This window comes from Heloderma suspectum, chromosome 12, assembly GCF_057233095.1.
Source record: "Heloderma suspectum isolate Gila_16-S chromosome 12, 16-S_ref, whole genome shotgun sequence".
Classification (NCBI taxonomy): Eukaryota; Metazoa; Chordata; class Lepidosauria; order Squamata; family Helodermatidae; genus Heloderma; species Heloderma suspectum.
The window spans coordinates 35,630,830-35,645,789 of record NC_139469.1 but is presented as its reverse complement, the minus strand read 5'-3'; positions in this window follow the sequence as shown (position 1 = coordinate 35,645,789).

The following is a 14,960-nucleotide window of genomic DNA, read 5'->3' as shown; positions in this document are numbered from 1 at the left end:
CCGGCCCGGCGAGGCCCCTCTCCTCTCCCGCGGCGCAGGCCGCGCTCGCGCCCCCACCTGGGCGGCGCCAGCCCGGGCCTCCCCGGCGGGGCGGGCCCTGAGGAGGGGGGACCACGAGGGGCGCTCTGAGTCCCGCCGGAGCCGCCGGCGGCCCGCGCGTTTCCCGCCCGAGTATTCTCGAACGAAGGGCGCCCCGAGGAACGGCCCGGCCCGGCCCGGCCCCAGGCCGGCGGGGCGGGCGTGGCGCGCGGCGGGGCGCGGGACGGCGCCCGCGGGGCCTCTCCCCGCCCTCGGCGCCGCGGAAACCTGGGGCCTCGGGAAGCGCGTCGGGCTGGCGAAGGCGTCGATGCGCGGGAGACGCCGCCCGGGCTCACGCCGAGCGCTGGGGAATAAACGCGGCTCATCCTCGGAGCAATCCTGTGGCGCCTGGGAAAGCATTCCCGGGCCGCGGGGTGCTCCCCGAATCCGCCCGAAGCCGGAGGCGGCGCTCTGGCCTCGGAAGGGGCATCGGATCTGGCGCCCCGCGCGCCCGCCAGCCGGCGCGGAGAACCCCGCCGCCGCCGCCGCCGCCCCGAGGCCTTGGAGAAGGGGAAAGGGTGTTCCGGTGGGTGCGGGAGGGTGGAGACCCGAGAGGCCGGGGTACAGGTTCTCCTGAGCCTCCTCCCGCCCGCTTCCACCCCCCTCCAAAGCCTCCTCAGTAGACGGGCCTTGGGCCAGTCTTGCAGACCTGCAGGGTGGGAGGATGGGGAGGTGAAGATTGCCTCCGCCACTCCTCGCGCCCTGCGTTGGGTGATTGGGCACCTCTGAGTGCCTATTGATTGTGCCCTAAATCCTAAATTCGTTTAATTCCTTTGGTGCCATTACGTTTTAGATTCTAGAGTTGGATGAACCATTTGGATTTAAGACTTTAGACCTGATGCAATGTTTTTTATAACTGATGCGACCAGAATTATCCCCTTAAACACCAGAAACGCTTTGATTTAGACCACTTAATTTTAACTTTTACACTTTGTTTTTTTGCTTTTGCTTTCTCATTTAACTACATAGGTGCCCAGATTAACTCTTCACATGCTTAGAGGAACATAGTAATGCTTTAGCCTAGCTTTTCACATTCATGTACAGTGCAGGAGGAAGTCAAGGGGAAATCAGAAATGTTTCCATATTTTAGTTTAGCTTTGAAAGGAGTTAAAGTGCTGAGGAGACCTCATATTATCCAAACAACAATGCTAGAAGCTCAGTTTGCTATTTTGCTTGCTACATTTGTAGTGCCAACTTTGTCAACTGAAATCATTTTATGGCGCAATCCTATGCAGGTTTAGACAGAAAAAAGCCCTACAACTCACACCATTTTTCAGATGGCATGGCTGGCTGGGGAATGCTGGGAGTTCCAGGACCTTTTTCTGGCTAAACCTGCATAGGATTGTGCCCTGGGTACTCGTAAGCCCCCGACAGCGTACGCAGAAAGGCAGGCTCCTTGCACCTGCCTCTCTGCAATTTAGGTAGGCGGGCGATTTTTCCTATCTAGCAGAGCCTTTGGGGAGGAGGCGGGGAGGAGGCTGTGGCAGCCATAGGAAAGATCATAGGACTGCTGCCCCGGTCTTCTCCCCTCTCCTGAGAATGCTCTGTTCTCCCCATTACCATACTCCGTTTTATGAGCATGGAGAAGCAGCCAGTGCAGTTTTCTCCACACGCCGGCTACAAGGAGGTGGGGAGCAGGGACATAGGATTGCTCCCTTAGTTAATCTTAGATTTATACTACATTCTCTTTCACTGCTAATGATGTAATCCCAAAGAAGCTTCCAAATTATGCTCATGTAACCACCATGCTGATTCCCTCATTTTTTGTAATTTTCTTAAATAAGCATTTAATGCGTTTCAATTTACTTCTGAGTCTGTGGTGATGTTTACCTTTTTGGCCTTGGCTTGGTTGCCTACTGGTGTCTCGAGTCCAATTGGTGCCAATTACCTGCCTGGGTGCAGCTTGTTATGTTGTCTGAACCTGGGCAGCATGGCTCATTTGAGGGGGAAACAACTCTTAAATAACCCAACAACAGGCCATGGCTCATGACAAGCTGCATCCGGGCAGGTAATTAGGCTGTTGGCACCTGGCACTCACAGCCAGTTTAAACAAGCCACGGTGGCTTGTTTGATCGTGCAAACTGGCCCACTAAGAGTAAAATGGTGGCTCAATTCAGTGGCAATAATTCCTTGTGTTAAGTTCAGCATTTAGAAAAGATAAAATAAGGACAACTTAAAACAACTAAAATGTGGCTGCAGAGGCTGCATGTGTGTGCAGTGAGACAATATTTCTTCGAATCAGCCATGTAGAATTGCCAACTGACGGTGGGGAAATCAAGTCTTGTGTATTCCGGTGCCTTTAGTGATGGTTTGAGCTGCAGAAATCAACGTTTCACAGCATCGTCCACTGGTGCTGGGCAAAGCAATCCCAGCACCAATGTACATTCACTGGTGTCCCCTTCATGGCTCAGCTTTTCCATTGTGCTCCCAAGTCTCACAGTGGTCAAATGTTTGGAAAAAACATGAGGACAGGGAATAAGCATTTCATGGCCAAGTGGGGTAGGAAATACCTAAATCTAGACGGAGAGAAAGGGTGTTTATTTTTAAGAAGCCACTTACTTAAAAAAAAGAAAAGTATGCAGTGATATACTTGCTGGAGCTAGGGAAATGCCACCACATCTGAAATTTGCTGCCTGAGGACCCCAGTGCTTCCCCTCACTACAGGGTAAAGCTGGTCCCACTTAGGGCCAGACTAGGCATTATTTTCATTGCATGGCTAGCCACGATGTCTGGGATTTTTGATGGGATCACAGCTGTGGAGGGAAGGGTTAAACTCCTCTTCACTGCATGGTGTGGTCTCAAGTCTCAATGAAAATAGGGGGATCCTGCACCTAGAACTAAAGATGTTAAAACCTCAGGCATGGTTGCTAACTACACAATAAAAATAATGTCTAGTCTGACCTTCAGTGAATGCCTTCCTTGGGCTGCTAAGGAACACTCATATTCTGGGTGGATGGGTCCCAGGGCCTGCATGCAGGACCATCAGGATAGGATAGTGAGTGAAGCACAAGCTCTGTTATGGCCAACCAGAGGTGTCTTGACAAGGGGCAGAACTGGGAGGCCTGTGGTCCAGGAGACGGGCAGAGAAGGATTCCATGAGGGCAGTCCAGGCAAGCAAAGCAACGGGGAACACAGGAGCAAAGGCAGAAACTAGGGGTGTGCCAAAGAGGCACTTTCTAGTGCTTTGCATTAAATACTTTTACTGTAAGCTATAATGAGAACTGCAACTGACTTTCCACGCTACCAGAGATATTTTGGTTTTCCTATGTGTGTGTCCTGCTCTGTTCCATCCATGCTAGAGGGTGTGACGTAGCCATGCGTGAGGAAGGGACAATTCATGTGAACAACCTTTTTTTTTTAACTCCGCTTTTTAAAAAAAGAATTATTTAATTTGCACTAAAGAGCTTATTTATTGAAGCATGATTCTGTAATTACGTTCATGAATTCTCTAAAGTTGCAAAATGTTACAAAGGGCTTAAGGGCAAATCTGATAAGGAGGAAAATTAGCATGAACGGTGGCTCTTTTTTAAAATCAATTTTAATTAGCATCATAGTGCTATAATGCACTTTCATTTAAGTGCTATTATGCAAACATTTTCATATTTTAAAATATGTAACGAAAAGCACATTTAGCACCAATTAAAAGATTATATATACATTGCTGTGATAAACTGAAGGTGTGCCCAGTAGTAATAGGGTCACCTGCTGGGAAGTCACTGCACACAGCAGGACTATATGTCTAGGAAAAGGCAGAAGAGTAGCACCAAGAACCAAGCACACCTGGGGTAACTGCACTTCTCCCTCCTCCTCCCCTCCTCCTTCCTGTCAGATGTTCTGTGTCTGAGAAAAGAAGGAAGAAGACAGGGAAAACAGGACAACCATGACTGGCTGACAACATAAATTAGATGCCCCATGAAAAGTGCACGAATGAAATGTGGCAATTCCACACTGAGCATCCAGTGCGGAAGCTATTCAGGAGGAGACGAATAAAGGGTCAGAAATGTACCGAGGTGTGGGAACAGTGAAGAAGGTTTGCACAGAAGAGGCTGCAGGTAGGGAGAGGACGTTATCCAGGGCAGAAGGGTAAGCTGAGTCTGCAAAGTGACATAGAGCGAGGCCGGGTCTGCAGTTGCTCCAGCCCCGCTCCCAGGAGGGCCTCTGTTCTGGGCATCCTACGGCGAGATGTGCTTTGGGATGAACAGGGCCTGTCTTGTTGGAAATCACGTGGCTGGTCATGCGTAAGTGGTCTCCACTGCTGTACCTTGGGCTGTCCTCCGAATCTGAGCAGTAAGGGCTTAGCAGGGGAAAGGATCCTGGCGGGGGGAAATGACAAGCGATGAGGGAGACACCAGCTGGCCCCGGGCTTCGGCTGGCCACAGGATATTCCGTCTTTACTCAAGGGGGGAGGCATCAGGAGTAGGCTTGCGAGAGGCTCGATTCAGAGTGCCCCACAGAGTGAAAACATGAACGCTGGCTCCTTAGGAAGGCTTTATGAGCCCTGCTTAAACAAGGGAAGGACTGCCTGTTTATCTTGCTTTTGTGAAAGCATGGCTGCATGGTCCTGGCAAGGGTTTGGTCAATGGCAGAGCTGCTTGGGAAACAGCCTCCATAACGGCTGCCTGCCGTTATCAGGTGATCCTGATTAGGAATGGAGGGGGATGGGGTTAGCCCAGCCAGGAGGGGCTGCTGGCCTCGGACCAAGCAAAAGGCTGCAAGACATGATGGGTGTCTGCAGGAAAGGGCAAGGGGTGGGCAGCCGCACCCCTGTGGATGAGCTCCAGATCCCCAGCTTTCATTAAAAAGAAAAGCAAATCTCTAGCCCTTACAGAACCTGAGATAGAAGGCAAAAGGTACAGCCACTATTCTGCCCGTTTGTTGTGCAAGGGGAAAATGGCCTGTTCCTACCATGGGGCTTTGAGCCATGAATGAAGGCAGCAACGTTTGGCGCACCCACTTTTGCAGAAAGAATTTCCTGGTGCATTGCGAGGCCTGGTGGGCCATGAGGGGTCTTCCCTGGTTGGGCGGGGATTGCTGATGCCTCACACGGCCATTCAGAACCCCAGACTTTAGCACAGCTCAGAGTGGAGATTGTGTCTACCCAAAAAGAAATGCTAGGAGCAAAACCTTTCCAACTCGGGTCTTACTAATAATGTTTTCTGAGTTGGTAAGCATTTTAAAAATCACCCTTACAATGCACGCAGATACATCAGCACTGACACATTATTATATCTGTTACAGGAGTCGGGGCTCTGGCTGAGAAAGTGTGGGTTATGCCAGCCCTGCAACAGTGTTGTTATTCCCATTTCCCTGGGGGCAGTTAGCATAGTGTATGACAACTCTGCAGTGTAGCCCAGTGGTGTTATCCAGTCTCCTGGTTTTTTTAGGGAAATTCATGGGGCAGGGGGGGCTGTAAAGTTGATTAACGCAGCAGTTATTAAGCTCTAGATGGGTTTGCTGGGGTGTACATGGGGTGTGCAAAGAGCTTTAAGAGAGTGTGCAAGTTTTAGTTCTTACAGGAGGCTTGGATGAGGCCTCTTGCTCTCTCTTTTAGTGCAGGCTGCGTTGGAGCTGAGACAGTGTGCCAAGCAGCTTCTCAGAAAGTGTTTTACATATTGTGATAACCCTGTTCTGAAGGTCCCTGAATCTATTGTGTGTTGCCTGCAGAGCAGATCCTAGGAGTGAGCTGCAAGCTGAGCGGGTCAACGCCCACCCTCCAACCCGCATATTAACCATGCCCTTCGTGCTCGTAACAGCCCTTGGCCCAAGGGTGATGACAGGTGAAGAGAGCCAGGAAAAGAATTTAGGGATTCTATTGTAGGTGGAGAGACATTGTCTGGACACCAGGTCTACGTATTGAGAAAAAATGGAAGGCCCGGTATACAGCTCTCTCAAAGTAGGCCTGGTACCCAGGCCTGATCACAGCTCAGTCACCCCATCTATCAGAAAAAGTGAGCTTGTTCTTGGTTGCTGCCAGGCCTTTTTTTAAAATGTGCAACTGTAAACAAAATCAGAAATCTACAGTAGGGCAATACCTTTAGTTGGACCAACCAAAATTCCACAAAATGGTGCAAGCTTTGAAGTTCTCCAGAACAGGAATGGGCTGAAGCTGGAGCTACTGGTAGGTCTTTGGGCAATTTACAGTAGATCGGCAAGGATTTCTGCCAACCAGTTGTTTAAGAAGAGTAGCAACAACTTGAATTCCCCCCACCCCAAATTTACTGCTGAAATGAAGAAAGCTGGGGTAACCAGGAATGGATTTTTGTGTGGAAGGACTGTGAGCTCTGTTCAGTTCTGGTGCTCAAAACAAGTTCCTGGGCTCAGAGATAATTAATTATAACTATATGTCTTCAGCATCAAGCTCCATTTGGTGGATTTCAGAATTCTAGTAAAAAACAAAGTAAATCCTGCAAGAAGTCCTTCCTAAGGAAGCAACAAAGTCCAAAGAATTGGCTCGGTGCTTTGGCCATGTCTGCAGTTTAGACAGATCCAGTTTCAAAATGGAGATTTGCAGTCCGAGTGAACGAGTCAGTGGTAGATATTGCAGGTTTCAGCACTGCATTTTAGGAAGAAGAACCACTGGCTAGTCTCCATTTCTAGGAACACAAAGGCCATCTGTAACTAATCTGCCTCTATTATTATTATCATCATCATCATCTTCTTTATACCCCGCCTTTTTCCCAATACTGGGACACAAGGCGGCTTAGAAAAATTAAAACATATACAATTAAATGTGTTTGGTAAATTTGATCATCATTCCCTGCACCTCCTCCTCCAAGTCATTACTAAAAATGTTGAAGAGCACTGGGCCCAGGACTGACCCCTGCCGTACCCCGCTCATTACCTCTCCCCAGTTGGAGAAGGTCCCACTGATAAGCACTCTTTGAGTCCGATTCTGTAGCCAACTGTGAATCCACAGATCATTGTTTCATCTAGTCCACTTTGAGCTAGTTCGCTCATCAGGAGATCATGGGGCACTGTGTCGAAAGCTTTGCTGAAGTTGAGGTATATTATGTCTACAGCATTCCCACAGTCCACAAGGAAGGTTACTTGATCAAAAAATGAGATCAGATTTGTCTGGCAGGATTTGTTCTTGACAAACCCACGTTGGCTTCGAGTAATCACTGCATTGTTTTTAAGGTGCTTCCAGATGGATTGCTTTATCATCTGCTCCAGAATTTTCCCAAGGATTGATGTCAGACTGACTGGTCTGTAGTTCCCAGGTTCCTCCTTTTTAGCTTTTTTGATGATAAGGACAACATTAGCCCTCCTCCAGTCATCGGGCACTTCACCCATCCTCCATGATTGCTCAAAGAGAATAGACAGTGGTTCTGAGAGTTCTTCTGCCAGTTCCCTTATTACTCTAGGGTGCATTTCTTCTGGCCCTGAAGATTTGAACTCATTCAAAGTAATTAGGTGTTCCTTGACCATATGCCTATCGATCTCAAGCTGCAGTCCTGCCCCTTCAGCCTGTACTTCGCCTTTGCCAGGGGGGTCATAGACCCTCTTTTGGGAGAAGACTGAGCCAAAGAAGGAACTGAGCACCTCTGCCTTTTCTTTGTCATCTGTTATCATTTTGCCATCCTTATTTAATAGCTGAACCACCATTTCTTTCCTCTGTCTTTTACCATGCACGTAGCTGAAGAAAGCCTTTTTGTTGCTTTTAGCATCCCTCGCTAACCTCAGCTCGTTCTCAGCTTTAGCCTTCCTGACACCATCCCTGCAATTCTGTGCCACCTGCCTGTACTCTTCCTTTGTTGGTTGGCCTTCTTTCCACTTCCTATATGTGTCCTTTTTTGTTTTCAGGTCATCTCTAAGCTTTTTGTGAAGCCACATTGGCTTCTTCTGTTGTTTTCCTTTTTTTCTTGTTGGAATTATTTGTAATTGTGCCTTGAGAATTTCCTTTTTTAAAAGTTCCCACCCATCTTGGACTCCTTTTCTCGAGTGTCGCTTGCCATGGGATCTTACCTATCATTGTTCTGAGTTTATTAAACTCAGCTTTCCTAAAATCCAGGGTACACATTTGGTTACACGTGGCTTTTGCTTCCTTTAGAACCATGAACTCAAGTATAACATTCTTGAGTTCATGGTTCTAAAGGAAGTTCCTGTAACTGCTACTTTACCCACTAAGTCATCTCTGTTGGTTAGGCTCAAGTCAAGGATAGCTGATCCTGTAGTTCCTACCTCTACTTTCTGTAGGAGGAAGTTATCTGCCACACAAGTCAGGAATCTCTTGGAGGGGCCATGTTTTGCAGAATTTGTCTCCCAACAAATATCGGGGAAATTGAGTTCCCCCATTACTACATCCTGCTTCCTTAAAACATTGGCTGTTTGCTTTCCAAAAGTTTCATCCTCGTCTTCTCCTTGATTGTGTGGCCGGTAGTAGACTCTGACCACCAGGTTCCTTGTATTCTTTGCTCCATTTATTTTAACCCAGATGCCCTTGATGGGGCTACCAAGCTCATCCTCCTGTATTTCTGTGCAGAGATATGTATTTTTCACACAGTGCAATCCCTCCTCCCTTTCTGTTCCTCCTGTTTTTTTTTAACAAGTTATATCCTTCAATTGCTGTATTCCAGTCATGAGAGACATCCCACCAAGTCTCAGTGATAGCTATTAAGTGATAATTTCCCTCCTGTATTAAGAGTTCAAGTTCGTTCTGTTTGTTTCCCATACTCTGGGCATTAGTGTATAGACATCGAAGACCACGTGCTTCATGGTCTGGCTTTCTTCCTGCAGGTTTCTGAAGACTAGTATTGGGCACTATTAGAGCTGTTCCCTCCATTGCAGTGCATGAGCCTTCGTCCATTGTTACCCCCAACTTTACTTCTCCCTTCCCCGTAGGATTCAGTTTAAAGCCCTCCTGATGAAGTTCTTCATGCTGTGGCCAAACGCATTCTTCCCATCCTTTGTGAGGTGCAACCCATCCCTTGCCAACAGCCCATCTCCCAGGAAGTAGAGCCCGTGGTCCCAGAATCCAAATCTCTCGTGCCGGCACCACCTTCGTAGCCAGTCATTCACCCGGAGTATTTTTATTTCCCTTTCTGTCCCTCTTCTGACTACTGGAAGGATGGATGAGAAAACTATCTGGGCCCCAAAGTTCTTGAGTTTCCTTCCCAAAGCTTCAAAGTCTGACGTGATTTCTTCATAGCTCCGCTTGGCGCTATCATTTGTTCCCACATGGATGAGAAGAAAGGGATACCTGTCAGTGGGCTTTATGAGTGCAGGCAACCTTTCAGTCACGTCTCTAATTCGTCCTCCCGGGAGACAACATACCTAGCGAGTCCACGGGTCTTTGTGACATACTTGGGTCTCGATCCCACGCAGCAAGGAGTCTCCCACTACTACTGCTCTCCTTGTAGGCCTGGGTTTCATCGCCTCTGCGTGACTGGCCTTCAGCCTCTTGCTCACTCTCATGCAGATTCCCCTGTACTACTTCCTCTGCAGGCTGTCCTCCAGTCTCATCCTCAAGTACCTGGAATTGGTTCCACAGCTCCACTGCTTCCACCAGGGCAGAGTGACATCTAGTTCTTCTTCTCCTAACTGTCACCCTTTTCCAAGGAGTATCCTCTTCTTAGTGATAAACATACCCGGTTCCATCAGTCTTTCTTCATAGGACTTAGTTTCTAGTCCCCTGATCATCTTTGTTGCACTTTGTTCCCAGAAAATCCTGGGAATTTAATAACACTAATACAAAAGAGTATTCTTGTCAAGATCAGGAACTTCAGAGAACTCATTCTAATTTATCTGAATCCTTCTTGAAGTGTGATGTCCAGAAGTGGTCACAATATTAGAGGTGAGTTCTGACCAGTGCAGAGTAGAGTGGAACTATTACTGTTTTGGAACTATACTTCTATCGATACATCTAAAACTGCATTTGCCTTTTTTGTAGCCACATCACACTGCTGACTCATCTTCAGCTTGCGACCGCCTATAACTCCAAGATCCTTTCTGCACATGTTATTGTCAAGCCAGGTATCCCCCTTCTTATACTTGTGCTTCACTCCAAATAAATTTTCGTTGGAGTTCCTGATCTTGACAAGAATACTCTTTTGTATTAGTGTTATTAAGTTCCCAGGATTTTCTGCCATCCTGCACAGGTTTTGAAATGTCATGGAATATGACTCTGCACATGCTTTGTTGCCTAGAAACACAAGGAAAATGCACAGGTGTATTGCAGCAGCGCAAGCTTGTGTGTGATTTACAGACACACCACTGTGCAGCTTCCCCCCACCCCCTGGAAGAGTTCCTTTGGACACATATGCTGCAAGGGTGGCCAAAGAGGTAGCACTGGGAAGGCTGTGGTGCTGAGTAGCCACTGGTGTCCCTAGCCCACCTTTGAGATTCACTATAGCAGAGCAGGGGGTGTGGACACTTTTTCATCCCAAGGGCCAAATTCCAATCTGGGGAAGGTCTTGTGGGGTCGTGCTCCAGCTGTGGGCAGGGCCAAAGGCAAAGTGGGCAGGGCCAAAATGTGTTCTCACTGATGTTAAGCCACCTCAGAAGCAAGCAGGACATGTCTACTCAGAAGCAAGCAGGAATCACTCGGCAGCACTTTCAAATAGCACCTCAAACACCAAGCATCTGCATATCTACTCAGGAATAAGCATGAGCAACATTTCTACTCACTAGGGATGTATATTGGATTAGGATGAAGCCCTGAGCTGAGCTGAGCTGAGCTGAATCGGGTCTCTTCAGAATGTTTCTGGCACTTCCTGAGGCAAAGCAGGCTTCCCTTCGATGCCACCAGAACCAAGGCCGGGCTAGAATGAAGCTTCATTATTGATTCGTGCTCAGGGACTTGGACATTCTGTGTCCTCTCCAAATAGCATCTTTTGGTTTCCTTTCTCAGTCTAAATGCTGATTATGAGCACCTGCAGCAGGGTGGGGGATAGGGAGTGCAGTTTATTCCTGATTCCGATTCCTCCTTTGAGTTCTTTCTTCCCTGAGTCCTTCACTGAAGTCTGTTTCTATTGTTTTCTTGCCTGATCTTTGCTGCTAGTTCTTTCTGATCTTTTCTCCCTAGCTCTCTGCCCTTAAGACTTGTGATAATTTATCCCCCACTCCCCTTTCCCTATTAGGGGGGAAACAAAACTTCCTTTTTAAGTTCAGTTTACTCTTTGTAGTTTCGTTCTTTTTCTTGTGTGTGTGTGCTTCCCTTTGAATTCATTGTAGATGAGTTTTACTTTTAGTTAGTATTGGTCATTTTTAATTATTATTTTATAGTTCGTTTTCCAATCCAAATTTTCAGATAGTTTTTCCAATTTTTCTCTTCCCTAGTTAAATGCGATTTCCCCCTAATTTTAATTTATTAGTGTTCTGCCTTGTGCGCTGTGGGTGGGTTCTGTTGTGTGTCCACATATGCATTACTTGTATACACAGGCAGTGCTGTGTGATCTCATCGCTTTGTGCGCCCAAGCATCGTTCCTTTCAAGTGACAGCTAACAATGACATCAGCTCATGGTGTGGGCAAGGAATTTCAGCAGCAGTAGTATTGCTACGGTAGGACAGGAGGCCTGAGAGAGCTGCTGGCGCTGTGGAGGTTTGCCCCCCCCCCCCGGCATCTCTACACCAGCCTAAAGTCCTGCTTTTAAAATGGGGCTGTCTGCTTCCGTTTTAAATGCAGGATCACGACGACTCACTCCCCCCCCCATCCGAGTCCTCCGTTGTCTTTCATTGGCCTCGCTCTTCTTGCCGCTTCTCCTCTCCACAGGTGGGGCGGGGGCTCAAGCAGAACACAACTATCTATTTAAAAATGGAACAAAGGGCATTTAGTGCAGGAGATGCCCTGGAGGGTCACGGCCTCATGTAAAGAGCCCGCAAACTTCTGCGAAGGAGCCATCTCAACTGCAGGATAAAAGCTCTGTGTGAAGGAGCCCCTGGTGGGCCTTGCTGCCTCTGAACCAAAGTCTGTTCCAGCTTTTAAAAAGCATAAAGTCCAGGATAGCTGTGAGAAGGTGGCTGCCATGGGAGCATATCACTGTTTAACTTCTCAGCTAATTACGGGCAAAAAGAAGGGTAACATCCGAAAGAGTAAGTAGACCTTATTTGAGATGTGAAGACCTGGGAAAAAAATTAAGGAAAAAAAGAGTTTTTTCCTGAGGAGTGCTTTTTTTTCTGAAAAATTGAACAGCTTTGGATTATGAAATATTTTCTTTTAGAATTTAAGACAAAATATTTATGTTACCCAGCCTTTACTCCCCCAAAGTGATTTCTAAAAACTATGTAATAAAAACACTTTTATAGAAACAATAGAGATGTAAAATGTCTGGAAATAATGAAGCCATGGATATTTTTAAATCCTGTCTGTAAGATTCCCAGCATAGTATGTTTTTTCATTCCTTATTAAAATTCTTGATCTAAAGTATATTTTACTGATAGACATTTATGCTCAGTTTCCGAACATGTGAGTAGAGTCCTTATCGTGTATTCTTGACAGTAAATGTGCATTCTTAACAGCTTGGGTTTTGTTCTATAGTGTCCTGTGTTTCTGATGCTGTAGCAGTCATTTAATGTAGTTCTAATCTATTCAGACAATAATTACAAATTTACTGAGTTTACTTTTAAAAGTTTTGAAATATAATAATTTTATGAGCAAACTACATAAAATAATTTTAGGAGAACAGAAAGACTGCTTTATGTTCCTAAAGGAGCCCTCCCCAACTTGGTGCTCTCTGGATGGTTTGGACTACAGTGCCCAGCATTCCTGACCATTGGCCATGCTGCCTGAGGCTGATGGGTGCTGAAGCCCAAAGTATCTGGAGGGCACCAGGTTGGGAAAGGCTGTCTTAAAGCAACAAAGTGACTTTAGATCACTAAAGTATGTTAAAAAAAAAGTATTGCTTATTTTTCGGTTTTTCTAAAATTTCCAATTTTCCCGAAATCCCCTGGGGAAATTTTTTTTTCATTGGCCTCAACATTTCCAGAAATTTTACATCTCTACACCTTATCAACAGCTGCATTTCTGAGAGATCTTCCATGGGAAACAAGCTAGAGAGGTGGAGGGCTGTTTAGGGCATGTCTCAGCTGTCAGTGTCCACCCGAGGGCAGAACCAAAACACCTGTTACTTTGATGTGTTAATTGCTTATGGGTCAGTTTCACTTGTCAGAACTAAGATATTAATAATGGGCTTAGTAACCACTCTCAATTATTAGCTGATACACCACTGGAAAGGCTTTGTGGTGCTGACATCTTCCATTGCCAAGAATTCTCCTTCCTCATCTGCAATGGTTTTCATTTGCTGAACACTTTCTGCCTGGTCTGTTCGTGCTTCCAAAGAATCTTGTAATGTGAAAACTCCAAACTGACAACTAGTGCTACATAAGAAATGTGGGCCCTTGTCTGGTTCCCTGCCTGGGAACAGTCACTTTGGGCATCTCTACACCAGCCTAAAATCTTGCATTTAAAACGAGGCTGTCTGCTTCTGTTTTAAATGCAGGATCACGACGACTCTTTTTCACCTGCTTCCTTCCCCCTCCTTCTCTCCATCTCTTGAGTCTTCCATTATCTTTCATTGATCTCGCACCTCTTCTTGCCGCTTTTCCTCTTTTCACAGAGGAAACTGAAGCGGAACACAACAGGGTAATTTGATAGCTCATTATCTGTAGTCTTTTTAAAAACAGAACAAAGGGCATTTAGCGCAGGAGATGCCTTGGATGATCATGGCGTCATGTAAAGAGCCCACAAACTTCCGTGAAGGAGCCATCTCAATTGCAGGATAAAAGCTTCGTGTGAAGAAAGCCCAAGTCTTTACTTCCTATTACACTTTCTGCCTGGATTTTTCATCAATTGGACTAATGAAATGTTCTCTGTCTTGGAGTTGTCATCTACTCTGGACCTTTGTACATTGAACCTTGTAGTGATAAAACCTGCTGTGGGATATAATTTTGGAACATGGATTATTGTTTGCCATGAATGGAGTACCTTCCTCTTTGCTTGCCCAGGAAGCCTTCCAGTATGGACTGTTAGTGACTTCTAAGACTGTTGTTTGGCTGATACCTGCACGTTAGAGATTTCCAATGCAGACTCTGTTGTTGGACCTGATCTCTGCTGGTGTGCTTGTATTTCTAGCCTTGTCCGTTTTAACCTTGTCTTCTGAACCAAGATCTGCCAGGAGCTCTTTTCAGTAGGAGCTGAGAGGAAAACTTTTCTACTTCTTGGAACTCCTTCTTGTCTAGTTTATTTTTGAATCCCTGCACTTAGTTCTGCTTCTGCTTGGACCCTACCATGTAGCAATCCTGTCAAAGGGTCTACTCCAACAACAAGGACTCGTGCTGCGACTTCTGAAGTGTGATCTGTGTCACCTGACTTGCCTTTGAATAAAACAAAGCACTGAAGCGATGTCTCTGTCATCCTGTCCTATGCAAAGCTAGGCCTTTCTGCCACTGCCCTTGCTTCCATTCCGCCGCCCCCCAGATGAAAAGTCCCTCCTCTGCAAGAGGCAGCAGTTGCATTTTGGGGCATTAGGAAGCAGCCTTATGCTGGGTCAGACTATTGGTCCATAGAGCCCAGTACTGCAGACACCGACTGCTGGCTCCTGTCCCCACAGGCTCCTCCCCCCAGTGTGCTGTGAGGGACAGGCAGGAGTTTTTCCAGCCCAACCTGGAGATGCCGGGGACTGAACCTGGGACCTTCTCCATGCAAAGCACATGCTCTACCCACTGAGCCATAGCCACAGGCATTCCTCCAAGAAACGTCCTCTGAGCTCTGGGGCTAGTTGCGGGAGTGGGATCCAGTCCAGCCCACCAAACTGCAAAGCGGGCTCCTTCTGAAGAGGAGGCAGCAGCGGGACTGACACTCCCCGCCGGTGGTGGAAGAGGCAGGGGATGAGCGCTTATTAGACACTGGCACTCCCCAGGATCTCTCTTTCCAGCTCAGGCAGTGG